The sequence below is a fragment of the Erinaceus europaeus genome, chromosome 2 (genome assembly GCF_950295315.1).
Source record: "Erinaceus europaeus chromosome 2, mEriEur2.1, whole genome shotgun sequence".
NCBI classification, from domain to species: Eukaryota; Metazoa; Chordata; class Mammalia; order Eulipotyphla; family Erinaceidae; genus Erinaceus; species Erinaceus europaeus.
This window is the reverse complement of record NC_080163.1, coordinates 180403768-180421026: the sequence shown is the minus strand read 5'-3', so window position 1 is coordinate 180421026 and position 17259 is coordinate 180403768. Positions and strand designations below refer to the sequence as shown.

At 40.4% G+C, this 17259-nt stretch overlaps 1 long non-coding RNA gene across 1 annotated transcript; it reads left to right on the top strand.

Annotated features, from left to right (window-relative positions):
- The first annotated feature begins 683 nt into the window (after positions 1-683).
- On the top strand, positions 684-12245 carry LOC132537028 (uncharacterized). Its single transcript, XR_009548545.1, has 3 exons — positions 684-1164; positions 5866-6003; positions 12183-12245. It is a non-coding gene; the product is annotated as an uncharacterized LOC132537028 (long non-coding RNA).
- Positions 12246-17259: the final 5014 nt, after the last annotated feature.

The following is a 17259-nucleotide window of genomic DNA, read 5'->3' as shown; positions in this document are numbered from 1 at the left end:
ACCTCATCACAGACCCCTGCAAGCGTCAACCCGGCTTTGACCTAGCACGTTATGATTGGGCCCTCCTCAATCGCTATCGAACAGGCCATGGCCAGTGCGCTGCTATGTTCCATCACTGGGGAGCCAGAGATGACCCAAACTGCCCCTGCGGCTACAGACAGACTATGACCCACATAGTCAATGACTGCCACCTCTCCAGATTCAAAGGGGGTCTCAAAACTTTACATCAGGCTCAACCTGACACTGTTGACTGGCTACGGAAGAAGGGCAAACACTAGAAGAAGGGACCATGATCCTTTCCTGAGCACCAGCTTTAGGGGACTGCAGGTTAGAGGAGGCTGGAAGTCTAAGGTCAGAGTGACCTGGTTGTAGTGATGACACAAACCTAAGAGCTCCAGATTGTATGGTAATTTTGACTGCCCTGGGCTCTGCTATGCAAATGACTACATTTAACTACCCAAAACAACACCCCAGGCACTCAAGTCAGCTACCTAGGGGAGCTGGGTACTCTTGCAAATCCGAGTTTCTTTGTTTCACCCAATATCCTCCTGAAACATAGAGGAAAGACTGAATCTTCCCATAACACAAACACCACCCTGAGCACATGCCGAGCTAGGCACCAGGACTGGGAGAGGTAAACAGGAAGAGAGTGGCCCCTCTCATGGGGCTGGCATTTCGGTGGAGTTAGCAATTAAACGATTATGTGGTTCATATGAAGCAGCTAATTGCTAGTGTTGCCAGCAAGTGAGCTTATGAAGCTTTCCCCTTACAGGTGGGGACAAGGGTCTTGAACTCCAGTGTCTTGTGCATGGTAATGTGTGCACTTTACTGAATGCACTACCATCTACCCCCCCTTCCTTAGTTCATATTTTTTTGTTTTTTTGTTTTGCTTTTAAGTGTTTACTTATTTATTTCCTTTGTCTTCTTCTTCTTCCTTTTTTTTTTTTTTTTTTTTGCCCCTTATCAGAGCATTGCTCTGCTCTGGTTTATATTGAACCTAGGATTTTGGAGCCTCAGGCAAGAGAGTCTGTTAGCATAATCATTATGCTATCTAGCCTGCCCCTAAGTTCATGTTTTTGCAGGTTGCATTTGTGTGTGTTTCATCATTTGGAGCTTCATCATTCTTTGCTGAATTTTCCAGAGATCATGACTCTTGAAGAAGAGGTAAGAGACCATTGCACCAAAGATTCTTCCAATGCAGTGTGCAGTGTGTGTGTGTGTGTGTGTGTGTGTGTGTGTATGTGTGTGTGGAAGGTGCCAGTCAGGCTTGAACCTGGTTCATGAATGCAACAGTGAATTTTGGATGCCTTGGCTTGTAATCTTTGAAGAATCAATTCATTTCTTCCAACTTGCTTAATTTGTGAGTGTAATTCCCTCCCTCCCCCAGTATTCTGCTCTTACTTGTTTAATGGATATAGTTGCACTTTTTTTAAAAGACTTTTTAAACATTTTTATATTTATTTATTTATTCAATTTGGCTGCCCTTGTTTTATTGTTGTAGTTATTATTGGTGTCGTTGTTGTTGGATAGGACAGAGAGAAATGGAGATAGGAGGGGGAAGACAGAGGGGGGAGAGAAAGACAGACGCCTACAGACCTGCTTCACAGCCTGTGAAGCTACTCCCCTGCAGGTGGGGAGCCTGGGGCTCCAACAGGGATCCTTAAGCAGGTCCTTGCACTTTGTGCCATGTGCACTTAACCCCCGCTGTGCTACCTGACTACCTATAGTTGTACTTTAGGAGATGGAGAGAGAGGGAGAAAGAAATACACCAGCAGATTTGCTTCACTGATCTTGAAATTTCTCTACTGTAGGTGGCTTTCTTTGAATATATATATGTATATATATGATAATATCTGATTTTCATTTTACAGATGATAACAGTATTCAGAAGATGATGAAGATAAGGAGGAAAAGGTGCCCTGAGATTCTGATTTTCATGCTTTGGATATATATATATATATATATATATATATATATATATATATATATATATATATATATCACCTTTATTTACTTATTGCATACATCAGTCAGAAATGAGAAAGAAGGGGGAAATAGAAAGAGAGACACTTGCAGCACTGTTTCACCACTTGTAAAGCTTTCCCCCTGCAGGTGGGAAGGGAGTCGTGGCTCAAACTTAGGTCTTGTGTATTGTAGCATGTACTCTCAGCCAGGTGTACCACCACCTGGCCCCTATCTTCTCTAAATTATCATAAACCTAGCCTAGCTCAGTATCTTTTTTTTTTAAATTTCTTTATTGGGGGATTAATGGTTTACAGTTGACAGTAAAATACAATAGTTTGTACATGTGTAACATTTCTCAGTTTTCCACATAACAATTCAACCCCCACTAGGTCCTCCTCTGCCATCATGTTCCAGGACCTGAACTCTCCCCCCTCACCCCAGAATCTTACTTTGTGGCAATACACCAACTGTAGTCCAAGCTGTTTTGTGTCTTCCCTTCTGCTCTGGTTTTTCGACTTCTGCCTATGAGTGAGATCATCCCATATTCTGCCTTCTCTTCCTGACTTTATCTCACTTAACAAGATTCCTTCAAGCTCCATTCAACATGGGGTGAAGAAGGCGAAATCACCATTTTTCATACTCAAGTAGAATTTCATTGTGTATATTTACCACAACTTTCTCAGCCACTGTTCTGTTGTTGGAATAACTGGGTTGCTTCCAGATAACTCAGTATCTTTGCATCTGTTGTTTTTGAATGGGTCTTCCCCTGACTTCTTAGTTGCTATCCCATCACCTTGTCTCATTAATTTGAAGATATTTTTCCCTCTGATAGTCTTTGCTGTTATCAACTTATTCATTGTCAATTTTCCTTGTCAGAAGAAATGCTCTGTGAGACCAGAAACATCGACTGTGCTTCACACTGTATTCTTAACACCTAGACCAAAATCTATACAAAAGACAATGCATACACATGTAGAATTATTTATTAATTAAGTACATAAATTTGCTTTTCTGACATTGTAAGGTAGTAATTAAGAGTATAAGCTCTACCGCCAGAATACCTGCATTTATTATGTTATGTATCCAAAGTTGGAAATAGTATGCAATGACCTTGGGCTAGTTATTTATCATTTCTTTCTTTTTTTAATATTTATTTCCTTTTGTTGCCCTATCATTTCTTTCTTTTTTTAATATTTATTTCCTTTTGTTGCCCTTGTTGTTTTATTGTTGTTGTTGTTATTGATGTCGTCTTTGTTGGATAGGACAGAGAGAAATGGAGAGAGAAGACCAAGAAGGGGAGAGAAAGATAGACACCTGCAGACCTGCTTCACTGACTGTGAGGGGACTCCCCTGCAGGTGGAGAGCCAGGGGCTTGAACCCCGATCCTTAATGCCGGTCCTTGCGCCTTGAGCCACGTGCACGTAACCTGCTGCACTACCACCCGACTCCCTAGTAAATTGTTTCTGTGCCTCAGTTCCTTCATGAAACGAAAATGGTAATAATAATATGAAATGGGAATAGCACATAACTTACATAATTGTTATTGTCGGCAGAGTTAAACCCGTTTTAAGAAATGGTGAATTGCTTAGAATAGCAACTGGCAACAACATGCATTGGACGGCAACAACAACACCATGGCGATAACTAAATGATGCTCAAGAGTCATTTTTTGCCAAATAGAAATTTCAAAAAGCAATTAAAACAGCAACAAAAGAAAAACACTTCTAGCCCACAGTAATCAGTCAGTCCATGTTATTACTGCTTTGAAAATTTAAGTAAAGTGAACACTTCTGGGAGACCTTAAAATGCAAAACACTCGTAAAGAAAAAGAGACCAGGGAGTCAGGCGGTAGCGCAGCGGGTTAAGTGCACGTGGCACAAAGCGCAAGGACCGGCTAAGGATCCCGGTTCAAGCCCCTGGCTCCCCACCTACAGGGGCATCGCTTCACAGGCGGTGAAGCAGGTCTGTAGATGTCTATCTTTCTCTCCCTCTCTCTGTCTTCCCCTCCTCTCTCCATTTCTCTCTGTCCTATCCAACAACGATGACAACAATAATAACTACAACAATAAAACAACTAGGGCAACAAAAGGGAATTAATAAATAAATATTAAATAAATAAATATTTTAAAAAAAAGAAAAAGAGACCAGGCTGACTTCACCACATCACTAATTGGTGTGATGACCTGGAACTGGTTCAGAACTTTGAGTCTTACTCTCCTCGTTTGGAAAAAAAAAAATTAATAATAAGGGTATGGATTACCAAAAGCCAAAGGAGTGCCCAAGGTTGTTTTTTGAAATATCAAGGACGCTAGGGGAAGAGAGTTCACATGACCCTTGTATCTGGCTTCTGGTTATACCTGTGGGAAACAGCATTGGTGCTGCAAAGGTAGAATATCCTGAAGAGTTCCAGGAAAGCCAGACTCTTCTGCCCTGGAAAACGGCCTGAGTCCATCTGCCTCTTTATATATATGTTGCCCTTGTTGTTTTATTATTGTAGTTATTATTATTGTTGTTATTGATGTCGTAATTGTTAGATAGGACAGAGAGAAATCTGTATGTGAAAAGGTGATTCCCAGGGTTTGTAATGATCATTTTAAGATAATGAGACTTCATTCCTCTGGTTTTCTATGTAGCTTTTTTTTTAAAAAAAAAGTTTTTCTTGATATTTATTTATTTCCTTTTTGCTGCCCCTGTTGTTTTTATTATTGTCGTAGTTATTATTGTTGTTACTGATGTCATCATTGTTGGATAGGACAGAGAAATGGAGAGAGGAGGGGAAGACAGAAAGAGGGGGAGAGAAAGACACCTGCAGACCTGCTTCACCGCTTGTGACGCTACTCCCCCTGCAGGTGGGGGGGGGGGGCTTGAACTGGGATCTTCACTCTGGTCCTTGTGCTTTGCCCCAAGTGCGCTTAACTCACTGCGCTACCACCTGACTCCCCTCTGTGTAGCTTTTTATATGCTGTTAAATAAGGATAATTTCAAAGGAATTGATTGCAAACACACACATACAACAACTTTGAACTTGCCAAATCTTTGCACTGATTCCTTTTTTTTTTTTTTTTATTCCAGTATCACTTTATGAGGAAATATTGATTTACAGATTTCTTGCCCTAGGGTACAGTTTCCCAAGATAACTGCCAATATATTTCACCAAGCCATCCTCTTCCTCTGTCACTGGACTTTAGATGTGGAGCTCCCCTTCAGGACCCCTCACCCCCACTTTGCCACTCACCACTTTCTGACTTGTTCTACTCAACACTATGTCTTCTAGCTCTGTGTTGTAACTGAAGAGAAGATTCCACCATTTCTTATAGCTGAATACTGTGCCATTGTGTATATATACCACAATTTTTTGCCCGTTCATCTATTGTTGACACATAGTAAACTTTCCACTATTTTAATTGCAGATAGCAGTGGCATGAAATAGGTTTGCATAGATCTCTTCAGATAAGTGGTTCTGTGTTCTTTTGACAGATGTCTAGGAAACATAAGGTCTGAATTAGTGGTAGGTCTGTTAGGAAGCTACCTAAGAAAAGGCTGCTCTGGAGAAAGGATACTAGTAATTCCTCCCCAGTGCACCCTACAGGTAGCCTGGAATAGGTGCCAGACACTAAGATGGCTGCATCCTATACCAACTACTACTAATACTGTAAAATGCTGGTGAATGAAGGTCTAAGTACCTGGATAAAGTAAAACCTGTCAGGATGCAGCTTCAGTATTCTTTGAAACCAATATAAAAGGTAGAAGACAGAGAAACTCAGGGTTTCTCTCTCTCTCTCTCTCTCTGGTCTACATGCTTCTAAAGTGTGTATTCCCCTCTCATTTCTATCCCTGTGTTGTTTTAATAAAAACTCATCTCCTTGAAACACAGCTGACTTTTGTGATTCTTCCATGTAGGTATCAATCTGGAACCCTACCACTAGAACTTAAAAGGGACCTCTGCACCCTTTGTCCTGATCCTTCCCATTTCCTGCGGCTGGTCCATTTTCTACATTGTGAAAACTCTCTGGAGGGAGATGAAGACACAGAGCTCTGGTGATGGGGATGGTGTGGGAAAAAGAAACCCCTATTATCTTATAATTTCCTGAATCACTATTACATCAGTGAGAGAGAGAGAGAGAGAGAGAGAGAGAGAGAGAGAGAGAGGAATCTTCAGACTATTTTCTAAGGGCCTAAAACAATTTACATTCCCATAACAGTGGATTCCTTTGGCCTCACCAGCATTTGTAGCTCTGCCCTTTTTCATTCAGATCATTCTTACAAGGGTAAGGTGATGTCTCATTGTTGTGTTAATTTGCACTTCAAACTGGGACTTTGAACATTTATTCCTATGCCTTTTGACTATTTGAATGTCTTCTTTGGTGAAGGGTCTGTTCAGTTCTTTACTGCTTTTCTAAATGATTTCTTCTTCTTTTTTTAATGATTTAATGTACAAAATTATAAGATTTCAGGAAGGCTATAGCTCTCCACAATGCACCCACTACCCAGGTTCTGTGACCTCCTCCCCTACACCAAACCCCAAGAAAAACTATCAGTAGGGGCTGGGGAGACAGCATAATAGTTATGCAAAAGACTCTAATGCCTGATTCTCTGAGGTCCCAGGTTCAGTTCCCTAGCCCTGACCCTGCACTACCATAAACCAGAGCTGAGCAGTGCTCTGGCCTCTATCTATCTATCTGTCTGTCTGTCTGTCTATCTATCTATCTAATCTATCCTCTCTCTGTGCATTATCTATCTATCTATCTATCTATCTATCTATCTATCTACTTATCTATCTTATTAAGATAAAATAAAAAAATAACACAAGTAGTTCTCACTCTTAGGACAGTTTGTTAACTTATGTTTTTTACTTAAAATTAACCTGCATTGCTAGATACGTATTTGCTTCGTTTCCTGGTATTTACAAAAAATATATTTATTACATTGTTTAATATAGCTATTTGTGGTAAGGGTAGAAAAGAGCTTTTATTTTTAATGTAAGCCCATTTCCCCTCTTCCTGGATTCATAAAACAATCTCTTTATTGAACTTAAATGGAAGTCTGCATTCCTACCCCCCCACTTTAACCCCTATGCTTATTTCTGCAAAGTTGCAGTAAAATCTTCTTTCATTTCCTTTGTACCCTGCTCACCATCCACAATAAAGTGAATAGGAACCACTATGTGTAGATTAAAATCATTTAGTGATTTTTAAGATTTGTTTCTATTATTAAGTATATTGAAAAGCCATTCATTTTTGACAATTGAGTGGCATTTTATTGCATGGATGTAGTCCAATTTGCTTGTCTATTCACTAATGGTCATGTCTATTATCCTTTTAAAAATTTTTTTAAAAATATCTATTTATTTTCCTTTTGCTGCTCTTGTTGTTTTATTGTTGTTATTGATGTCATTGTAGTTGGATAGGACAGAGAGAAATGGAGAGAGGAGGGGAAGACAGAGAGGGGGAGAGAAAGGCAGAAACCTACAGACTTGCTTTACCGCCTGTGAAGCGACTCCCCTGCAGGTGGGGAGCCAAGGGTTTGAACCAGGATCCTTGCGCAGGTCCTTGTGCTTTGTGCCACATGTGCTTAACCCGCTTCACTGCCTCCCTCCTCCCGTCTATTTTCTTCACTTTTAGTTACTACAAATAAAATTCCTATCCATTGGGATGCAAACTGATGCAACCCCATTTGGAAGACTGCATGGAGAATGTTTAAACATATAAAAATGAAATTGCCTTAACTATAAATGAAATTAACTTTGGTAGTGGGTGCATTGTGGAGCTATAGCCTTCCTGAAATCTTATGATTTTATAAGTCATTATTAAATCATTAATTTAAAAAAGAAGAATAAATGCACACAGAACAGGAACTCACAAACCATTTAAACACACAGTAAGGAACAGAACAGGTTCTTCACCAAAGAAGATACTCAAATGGTCAAATTACCATAAGATTCAACAATAGCATTATTAGACATTTGTTCAATGAACACTGAAACAGTAATTTGAAGGTATATATGCACTGCTATGTTCATAGCTACATTAGTCACCATAGCCAAAAATTAGAAGCAACCTCAATGCTCACAGAAGTTGTAGCATATTTATTACATGGAATACTACTCTGCAGTCAAAAAGATGAGATTGTATCCTTTGGGACAAAATGGATGTAACTGGAGGTAATTAGCGAAATAAGTAGCTATGAAAGACAATTATTGTATTGTTTCAGTCCATGTGGGATCTTAAGAACTGATACATATGAACTTGGGAAAAAAAAAACAAAAAACCAGAAACAACCAAATTGTGTCTAAGACAATTGTGAAAAGTGTGATAGTTATCTTTGGGAGGTGGGAGGATCTGGGTATAGAATTTTGGTGGTAGATGTGGTGTGGAACTGTAATATTACAGCCTTGTAATACAGTATTAATAACAATTTTTTTTAAAAAAGAATCATGACAATATTTTGAATATAAAAAAAAAGCTGAAAACTTCACAGATACCCATTCATCAATAGAATAATTGTTCAATAACTTGTAGTATATTATTTGTGAAATGTCATTCAAATAAGTGAGAATTCAATGTGGAAAAAAAAATTCTTGAGGCTGCTTTAGGTGTGACCGCAATGATAGTTAAATATATTAATGCACACACATGTTTATAATTTACAGGAAAAATGTCTGGAAGGATCTATACCAAACTTTTAACTGTGGTTACCAATGGAAATGGGAATCAAGTGGAATGGAGTGACAGTAGTCTTCATTTTTATTGAGTAGTTTTTTTGTGCTGCTTGAATGTTTGTATTATATTATTTATGCAGATAAGAATATATATATAAGAAGAAATAGCCTTCAGGCAGTTTGCCATAGAAATGACATCTTTGGTAATCACAAAATTTCTTTTATAATGTGAAATAGTCTCCTGTATTTCCCACTCTCCTAAAGTTGTGGTCTTCCCAGTCCTTTAAATGCTATTTCATAGTATGTGAGGTAATACGCCACTATGGTTTTGATTTGAAATTCTCATTGACTAATGATGCTTGTAGGCTATTTATACAACTACTTTGAGAAGTGGCTGTTCAAATCTTTTGCTATTTCCCTTTGGGTTGTTTGTCTTTGAGCTATAAGAGTTCTTTAAATATCTCTGATGCAAGTTCTTTGCTATGTATTAGGAATATTTTTTTCTGTCTGTAACTTGATTTTCATTTTTTTAATTATATTCTGAAGAGCAGAAGTTTCAAACTTGGATGTAGCTCATTTTATCATTGTTTTAGTTTTTGATTCTTTTTTTTCTTTTTGTACCCACTGTTTCTTTACCTAACATTCAGAAAGGTTCATGTGTTAACTTAATATTGATAAATTCATTGTATTGGTTAGTAATAATTTCAGTATTTCTGTACTAGTAATATCAAGAATTATGACTGGCAAAGAGATGTTATTATTATAATTGTATGTATTTATAATAATACATCATCAAAATCTATAACAAAATTAGTGTAATTCCTTTTGTAAAAAATATTTTTATTATTATCTTTATTTATTTATTGAATATAGACAGTCAGGAATCGAGAGGGAAGGGAGTAATAGAGAGGGAGAGTCAGAGAGACACCTGCAGCCCTGTTTCACTACTCACAAAGCTTTCCTACAGCAGGTGGGGACCAGGGGCTTGAACCCAGGTCCTTGCGCATTAAAACCTGTATGCTCAACCAGGTGCACCACCACCTGGCCCCATGGAGTTTCTTTACTTACCTAATAACAACAGTAAATTATAAGAATCCAGAACATGAACAACTAGGAAAAAAATGGAGAAGAAATGCATAGAATATGTTGAAGAAAGCTAAAAATGTCATGATAGAGATTTCAAAGTGTATTTAGATTAAAGAGAGCTGTAAATAGAATTGAGTGAGGATATTGAACATCTAAAGTCTCTCTCAGTTAGATTAAGGTTCAACACTGTCCAGATCAAAATGTGTTAAGAACTTTTTTGGTTAGGTTAAAGAACACAGCTGCAAGAAATTAAGTGGCCAACCAACCCTCAAAAAAAAAATAAAATCCAAAAAATAATTATTAGAAGGGTTAGCTATTCCCAATTTAAAAATATTGATGAATTTGACAATGGGACAGAAATAAACATAAACATCAAAAAAAGCAGACTAACTAATGAAATCCAACAAAATTATGTTACAGGACCTTAACATTTGAAGACTTTCATAAAAGATGATGGGTGAATTTCAGTCTATGTAGAAAGATTCACTCTTGCAGCATATTCCAATAAGTAAAGATAATTTAAAAAGTAGATTTAAAAAAAATCAGAACCTAGCAAACTGGAAGTAAATGTTCATGTATAGCTTGACTGGAAGAGAGCCAAGCTTAACAGTACAGAAGAGAGCTATAAGTCAGTGGATTTGTTTGCCCAGGACTTAGATATTGTATCTATTAGTGAAGTCATAAAGAGAACTCAAAAAATCTTGGACAATGATTTCTACAAGTACAATTTTTTTTTAATTCTACCTATATCGTTTGTAACATAAATACAAATCATCAAGAAGCAAACAAATTCAAGGGACACACAGAGAAAACGGAACCACAAGAGGATAAAAGCAAAATGACTAGTTAGCATAAAGCACAGAAAATTGTGTTTCTTATGAGACGTTTGTGGAATTAAGAATTAAGATAATATTATGGTACCATCTTAAGCCACCAGAGAGATAAAATCTTCAGGACTTCCATTTCTAACAGGAACAAGGGCACTTTATGGGCAAAAAGTACCATGAAGGGAAAAGCAAATTGTTATATCTGTTGAGAAGGCATTAACAGTTTTTAAAATTCTTTTTTTTTTAACTTGATCACTTTACTTCTTAAAAAGATTTATGTGATGAACCTGGTTAAGAGCACATAGTATTGTGTTCAAGGACCCTCATTCAAATCCCAGGCTCCCCACCTGTAGTGGGGGGGACATGCTTTACAAGCAGCAAAGCAGGTCTGCAGGCATTTGTTTCTCTCTCTCTCTTTCTAACTCCCCTCCACTCTTAATTTCTTTCTGTTCTATCCAATAAAATAGAAAAATATGGTCAGTCACCAGGAGTAGTACATTCGTAGAAGCAGCACCAAGCCCCAGTGATAAACCTAACAGAAAAAAATATATAGTTATTTTATGAAAGAGTGCACACACACACACACACACACACACACACACACACACACACACACACACACACTACCCTGAATTGGATCAGGACCCACTTGCATGCAAGGCATGAGCTCTTTCCACTGAGTCACCTCTCTGGTCACTAAATTATCACTTAAAATTGCAATTTTGGGGTTCACAAGGTGGTTCAGAGGGCAAGGCAGATGTTTTTCATGCTGATTTCCCCAGGCTTAATCCTGTTTACCACAAGGGAGCACCAAAATAAAACACAGATGCAACTCCTCCCTCTTTTCCTCACCCCCCAACTCTGTCTCCTTGACTCTCCCCCACCCTCTCTCTCAAAATATAAAATAAAATTGGGCCAATGAGGTGGCTCTGTACACAATGCCCTGGGTTTGCTCCCTGACACAGTTTAAAAGTTAAGTAAAATTATTAATTTTAAAATGTTGCAAATTGCAGTAGTTGGGCGGTAGTGCATCGGTTTAAGCACAGGTGGTGGGATGCATTGGATCGACCTTCTCGTCGTGCATTCCGTGAGCACCCATTAATTGGGGAAACTGATGATCCTTCCTAGCCAACTGAATCCACATGGATCCCAGTCACTTTCAAAGCCAGCAACAAGCAGCTCCTGACAGCTTTCAACCTGACGCTGTTGACTGGCTACGGAAGAAGGGCAAACGCTAGAAGAAGAAGCACAGGTGGTGCAAAGCACAAAGACCGGTATAAGGATCCCGGTTCGAGCCCCAGGCTCCCCACCTGCAGGGGTTTCACTTCACAGGTGGTGAAGCAGGTCTGCAGGTGTCTATCTCTCCCCCACCCCACCGTCTTCCCCTCCTCTCCATTTCTCTCTGTCCTATCCAACACTGACGATACCACCACCACCAATACAACAATAATTAAAGCAAAATTAACAAGGGCAACAAAAGGGAAAATAAATAATAAAAAATATATAGCAAATTGCATCACAGATCTAACATAAAACATGGATATTATTTATAGAACATCATTTATAGTATGGCAAGATAGAACAACATCTGATTTTTTTTCAATGAAGGCTTGACCAATGCCTTCTGACTCTGCACTATTATACAGGTATCCGAATTGTTTGCAGAGAAAATTGAAAGGTATGAGAAGTTACATGGGACATCAGAAAAGCATTGATAGACAAGGAGTTGATATGTATGATATTCGAAAGATATCTGCAAGTTAAAAAACAAAAGCAAAAACAAAGCAAGTTACACAAAGGCAAAAGAAAAATAAGGAGGGGAGCCGGGCGGTAGCGCAGCGGGTTAAGCGCAGGTGGCGCTAAGAGCAAGGACCGGCATGAGGATCCCGGTTCGAGCCCCCGGCTCCCCACCTGCAGGGGAGTCGCTTCACAGGCGGTGAAGCAGGTCTGCAGGTGTCTATCTTTCTCTCCTCCTCTCTGTCTTCCCCTCCTCTCTCCATTTCTTTCTGTCCTATCCAACAACGACGACATCAACTACAACAACAATAAAAAGACAACAAGGGCAACAAAAGGGAAGATAAATAAAATTTTAAAAAATTACAAAAAAAAAACAAGAAAAAAAAAGAAAAACAAGGAAAAGAGGAAGAAGAAGAAGGAGAAGAAGAAGAAAGGAAGAAAGGAAGAAAAGAAAAGCAATTCATAACTATGGAAATAAGAGCACTAACCAATACACTATTGAGGACATGTTCAACCTCTGGAAATTAAAGAAACACAAATTAAGGAAAACTGATACCCCATGCTTTACCCATCAGTAAAGCTGGCAAAAGCTTATGTGATAACACTAGGTGATGGCAAAGATGCAATGATGTAGGCACCTCATATACTGCCAGTGGGAATGTAACTTGTGCCATCTCTGGGAAAAGTCATCTTAGAGCCTCTATTAGAATTAATATATGCACATCTTTTGACCCAGCACTTCCATTTTATGGTTGTATCTTATTGAAATAAAAGCCTTATTTTAAAGGGAGGGAGGAGAAGATATCTTCCGAATGTCCATTAATAGAAGGGTGATTGAATACATTGTGTGTGTCAGAATCATAGTGTAGTGTGTGCAGTCATGAAAGCAAGCAAGCTCTGTGCTTTGCCAGAGGGATAACCATGACAATTGACTATGAGGAGAAAGCAAGTGATGGGAAGCTGAAAATGTATGCTCTATGTAGCAGAGTGAAAATGTCTTTTTACTAAGATCTTTTTTTTTCTTTCCTTTTTTGTTTGCTGTTTTACTCTTTTTTTAAAAAAACAAAAAACCAAAAACACTTCATTACTTTGATCTTTCTTCTCTCTTTATTTTTTTCTCTTCCTCTTTCCCATCTACTCTTTTGATCTCTGATACTTTCTTCTCTCCTTTCCAATGCCCATTAAGTCTTTTGGTCATCTTATGACAAAGGCATGAGAGGAATGAAGGAAGGAGATAATTAATTGTTGGTTTTTGTGTGTCTTTGTTTTTCATTGCTGGCTACAAGGGATGCTGGACAGTTCTGTAATTTGGAAAAAGTGATCTAATAAAAGAAATCCTAAGATGTGATTATGAACTGTACTGTGCTTTGTACACACAGTTTTTTAAAAAAATATTTATTTTATTTATTTATTCCCTTTTGTTGCCCTTGTTGTTTCATTGTTGTAGTTATTATTGCTGTCGTCTTCGTTGTTGGATAGGACAGAGAGAAATGGAGAGAGGAGGGGGGAAGACAGAGAGGGGGAGAGAAAGACACCTGCAGACCTGCTTCACCACCTGTGAAGCGACTCCCCTGCAGGTGGGGAGCTGGGGGCTCGAACCGGGATCCTTACGCCAGTCCTTGCACTTTGAGCCACCTGTGCTTAACCCGCTGTGCTACAGCCCAACTCCCAGAGGTTTTTCTTTTTCATTTTTTTTTTAAAGAAGATAATAAAGGTGCCAAAGGTTAAGCCTCTGATCAATAGAAGCGTGTTGATGATTTTCACTTCTTTCCTCTACTTGGTGCTTTCAAATGAAAATTTCATTTGGCAAATTTTCACTGGAGGAAAAGCTGGACTTAGCTCTCTCTCTCTTTATATATATATATAATTTTCTGAGATGTCTCCAGGGATGAAATGCCACCAAGTTCACCAAGCAGTTGGGAGAATGTGTTGCTGTCCCTGCCTTTGGGGACTCCAGAAACACCCTTGTATAGGGACTGGGGGTGAGGGTTTTTCACAGCAGAACCCTGGCCTAACCACCACTCAGCAAGGGCTTGAAACTGTTTGTTGAGGTAAGGGGGGCCTTGTAGGTGCGAATGTCCTCATTTCTACACCAGATGTCACTTTGGGTTTGCCTGTCACCCCTAGAGGTCTTGCAAAAAAGAGAAGGGACCCTCTGACGAGGTGGAAAAGCAACTGAATGGTGTGGTACTGAGGTTGAAGCTGAGAGCCACACCCAGGACCCTTTGGCACTGTGTGAGTTCATGTGTGAGCCTGTTGTGTGGGTGCTGAGAAGGGCCAGAAGCTTCTGGAGAGCTCCCCCATGGGGGAATCTTCATTTCTGGGCATGCATGAGTAATTCTTCCACTCGGGCCATAAAGCGGGGAAGGCGACAGTAAATAAGCAACGGGCGAAATTAAAACCAGTAATGAGCCGTATGAATATTGTGGTGTGACGATGCTGAAGACACATTTATTTGGGAGTACTGCATGTTCTGGGAACTCATAATGGCCGTGTGGCTGCACAGCCTCATTTCCCGCCACCCAGCTTCCGTTCATTGGCCCAGGAGGCTGGCAACGCCCGCACCTGTGCCCAGAAACTTCCACAGCCTTGGCAGAGCCTGCAGGCCCATCGCAGAGCCAAGCTGAGCTCCAAGTGCTTTCCCGCTGGGGAGGCGCCCCATTTCATCCAACACCCACCCAGCAGGGGTGGGCAAACCAGGCTTGCAGGAATGTGGGCATCTTCCCACATCCTGCAGGGCATGCCCATCCTGAGCATTCACTTCTCTGGGAGTGATGCGACACACGTTGGGGGTATCTCATGTTTCTGTGATGAAGAAAGGAACCAAGGCATTAAAAATTTATCTTCTGTGATGAAGAAAGGGACCAAGGCATTTAAAAAAAAATCTATCTGTTGGATACAGACAGAAATTAAGAGGGAAGAAGGAAGATAGAAGGAGAAAGAGACACCTGCAGCACCCCTGCATTACTCCTAAATCTTTTCCTCTGCAAGTGGGAATTGGGGGCTTGAACCACAGTTCTTGTACATTGCAGCATGTCAGCATAACCAGGTGAGCTGTAACTCTCCCCCACTCCCTTGAGGTATCTGTGCATCTGCCAAATCTCCCTATTGAGCTTCCCTGGACTTGGGTCAAGGCTCTGACCTACAATTGCTTCTTCCACAGGCTTCTAGAAAATGCCCTTCAGAACCTTCCTATCTTTAGACAGAGAGGGTCTAGGGCAGGTGGCTCAGCAGGAAAGATGCTGGAACTGCTTATTGGTAGCAAAAAGGTAGGGAGAGCACAAAGCTGCAAGGGAGAAATATTGATAGCAGGCTTGGCCTAAGGGGGCTCCTGAGCTGACCTGGTTGACTTGACTCACTCTTTAGATGATTTGGACTGTTAAGGAAAGGTTTTAGGGGAAGGGACCCTCCAGACCCACATGTCTTCCAGATGTGATGGTGGAGGCCTGTGCTATAAAAGGATCTCAAACTCCAATACTGGAGTACAGAGAAGGAGGTGCCTGGGGGCTGGGGGGTGGTGCACCAAGTTAAGTGCACACATTACCATGTGTAAGGACCTGGGTTCGAGCCTCCCACCCCCACTCCACCTGCAGAGGGGAAGCTTTACAAGTGGTGAAGCAGGTCTGCAAGTGTCTCTCAGTTCCATTCCCTCTCAATTTCTCTGTCCTATCTAATAAAATAGGGGGGAAGAAGAGGGAAAAATGGCCAGTAAGAGCAGTGGATTCAATAATAATAATTAATGAGGTGCCCTCAGGACATTCTTTTTAAAAATTTTTTTAATTACCTTTATTATTTGTTGGATAGAGATAGCCAGAAGCCAACAGAGAAGGGATGATAGAGAAGGAGAGAGAAATAGAGACACCTGCAGGCCTGCTTCACCACTTGTGAAGCTTTCCCCTTGCAGGTGGGGGCAGGGGATTCAAACCTGGGTCCTTGCACACTGTAATATGTGCACTTAACCAGGTGTGCCACCAGCTGCCCCTCTCCCCAGGACATTCTTACAGAAGATTACCAGAAGCTGGAAGAGTAGTTTATTAAAGCAAAGACCACTGCACTCTCAGATGGGGCCACCATTTCCAAACTGTGTATAGGAAAAGACTTTATTGCTGCATCTAAAACTGGCCATCTAAAGCGGGGTCAGCCCATGGGAGGACTATGTCGTTGGTCCTAGTTCTTCAATATGTGTCTATTTAGGAGAAAGCACATACACAGTGGGCTAAAGGAAATGATTAAAATAGTATAATGTGCTTATGGTTTGCAAATCTCATTTTAAAATATTTATTTTAATGAGGGAGATACAGAAAGGGGGGGAGAAGGAGAGGGAGAGGGAGGGAGAGAGATCAGAGCATTGCTCAGTTCTGGTTTATGGTGGTGCTAAGGAACAAACACCTCATCACAGACCCCTGCAAGCATCAACCCGGCTTTGACCTAGCACGTTATGATTGGGCCCTCCTCAATCGCTATCGAACAGGCCATGGCCGGTGCGCCGCTATGTTCCATCGCTGGGGAGCCAGAGACGACCCGAACTGCCCCTGCGGCTCCAGACAGACTATGACCCACATAGTCAACGACTGCCACCTCTCCAGATTCAAAGGGAGTCTCAAAACTTTACATCAGGTTTAATCTGACGCTGTTGACTGGCTATGGAAGAAGGGCAAATGCTAGAAGAAGAAGAAGAAGCTCAGGCATGAAAGGCTTTATCATAACCACTCTGCTGTATTTCCAGCTCTACAAATGCCATTTTGACCTATCTTCTTTATGCATGCAGACTCTTACATTGTTCTGGAAGTGGTCTGTAGGTGCAACTGAGAACCAGCATTTTTTTTTTTTTACAGCATGCAGAGTCTGGCCACTCCCTTTATATGATGAAATTCCATTGTAGCTTTGGAGGCCCTTATTCCATCATAGGAATGGGAAGCACAAGGAACAGAGAGGGGAAAAGTGTTTTTGACCTGGACAGAGCTCAGGGTGAATTTCGTAGGTTTG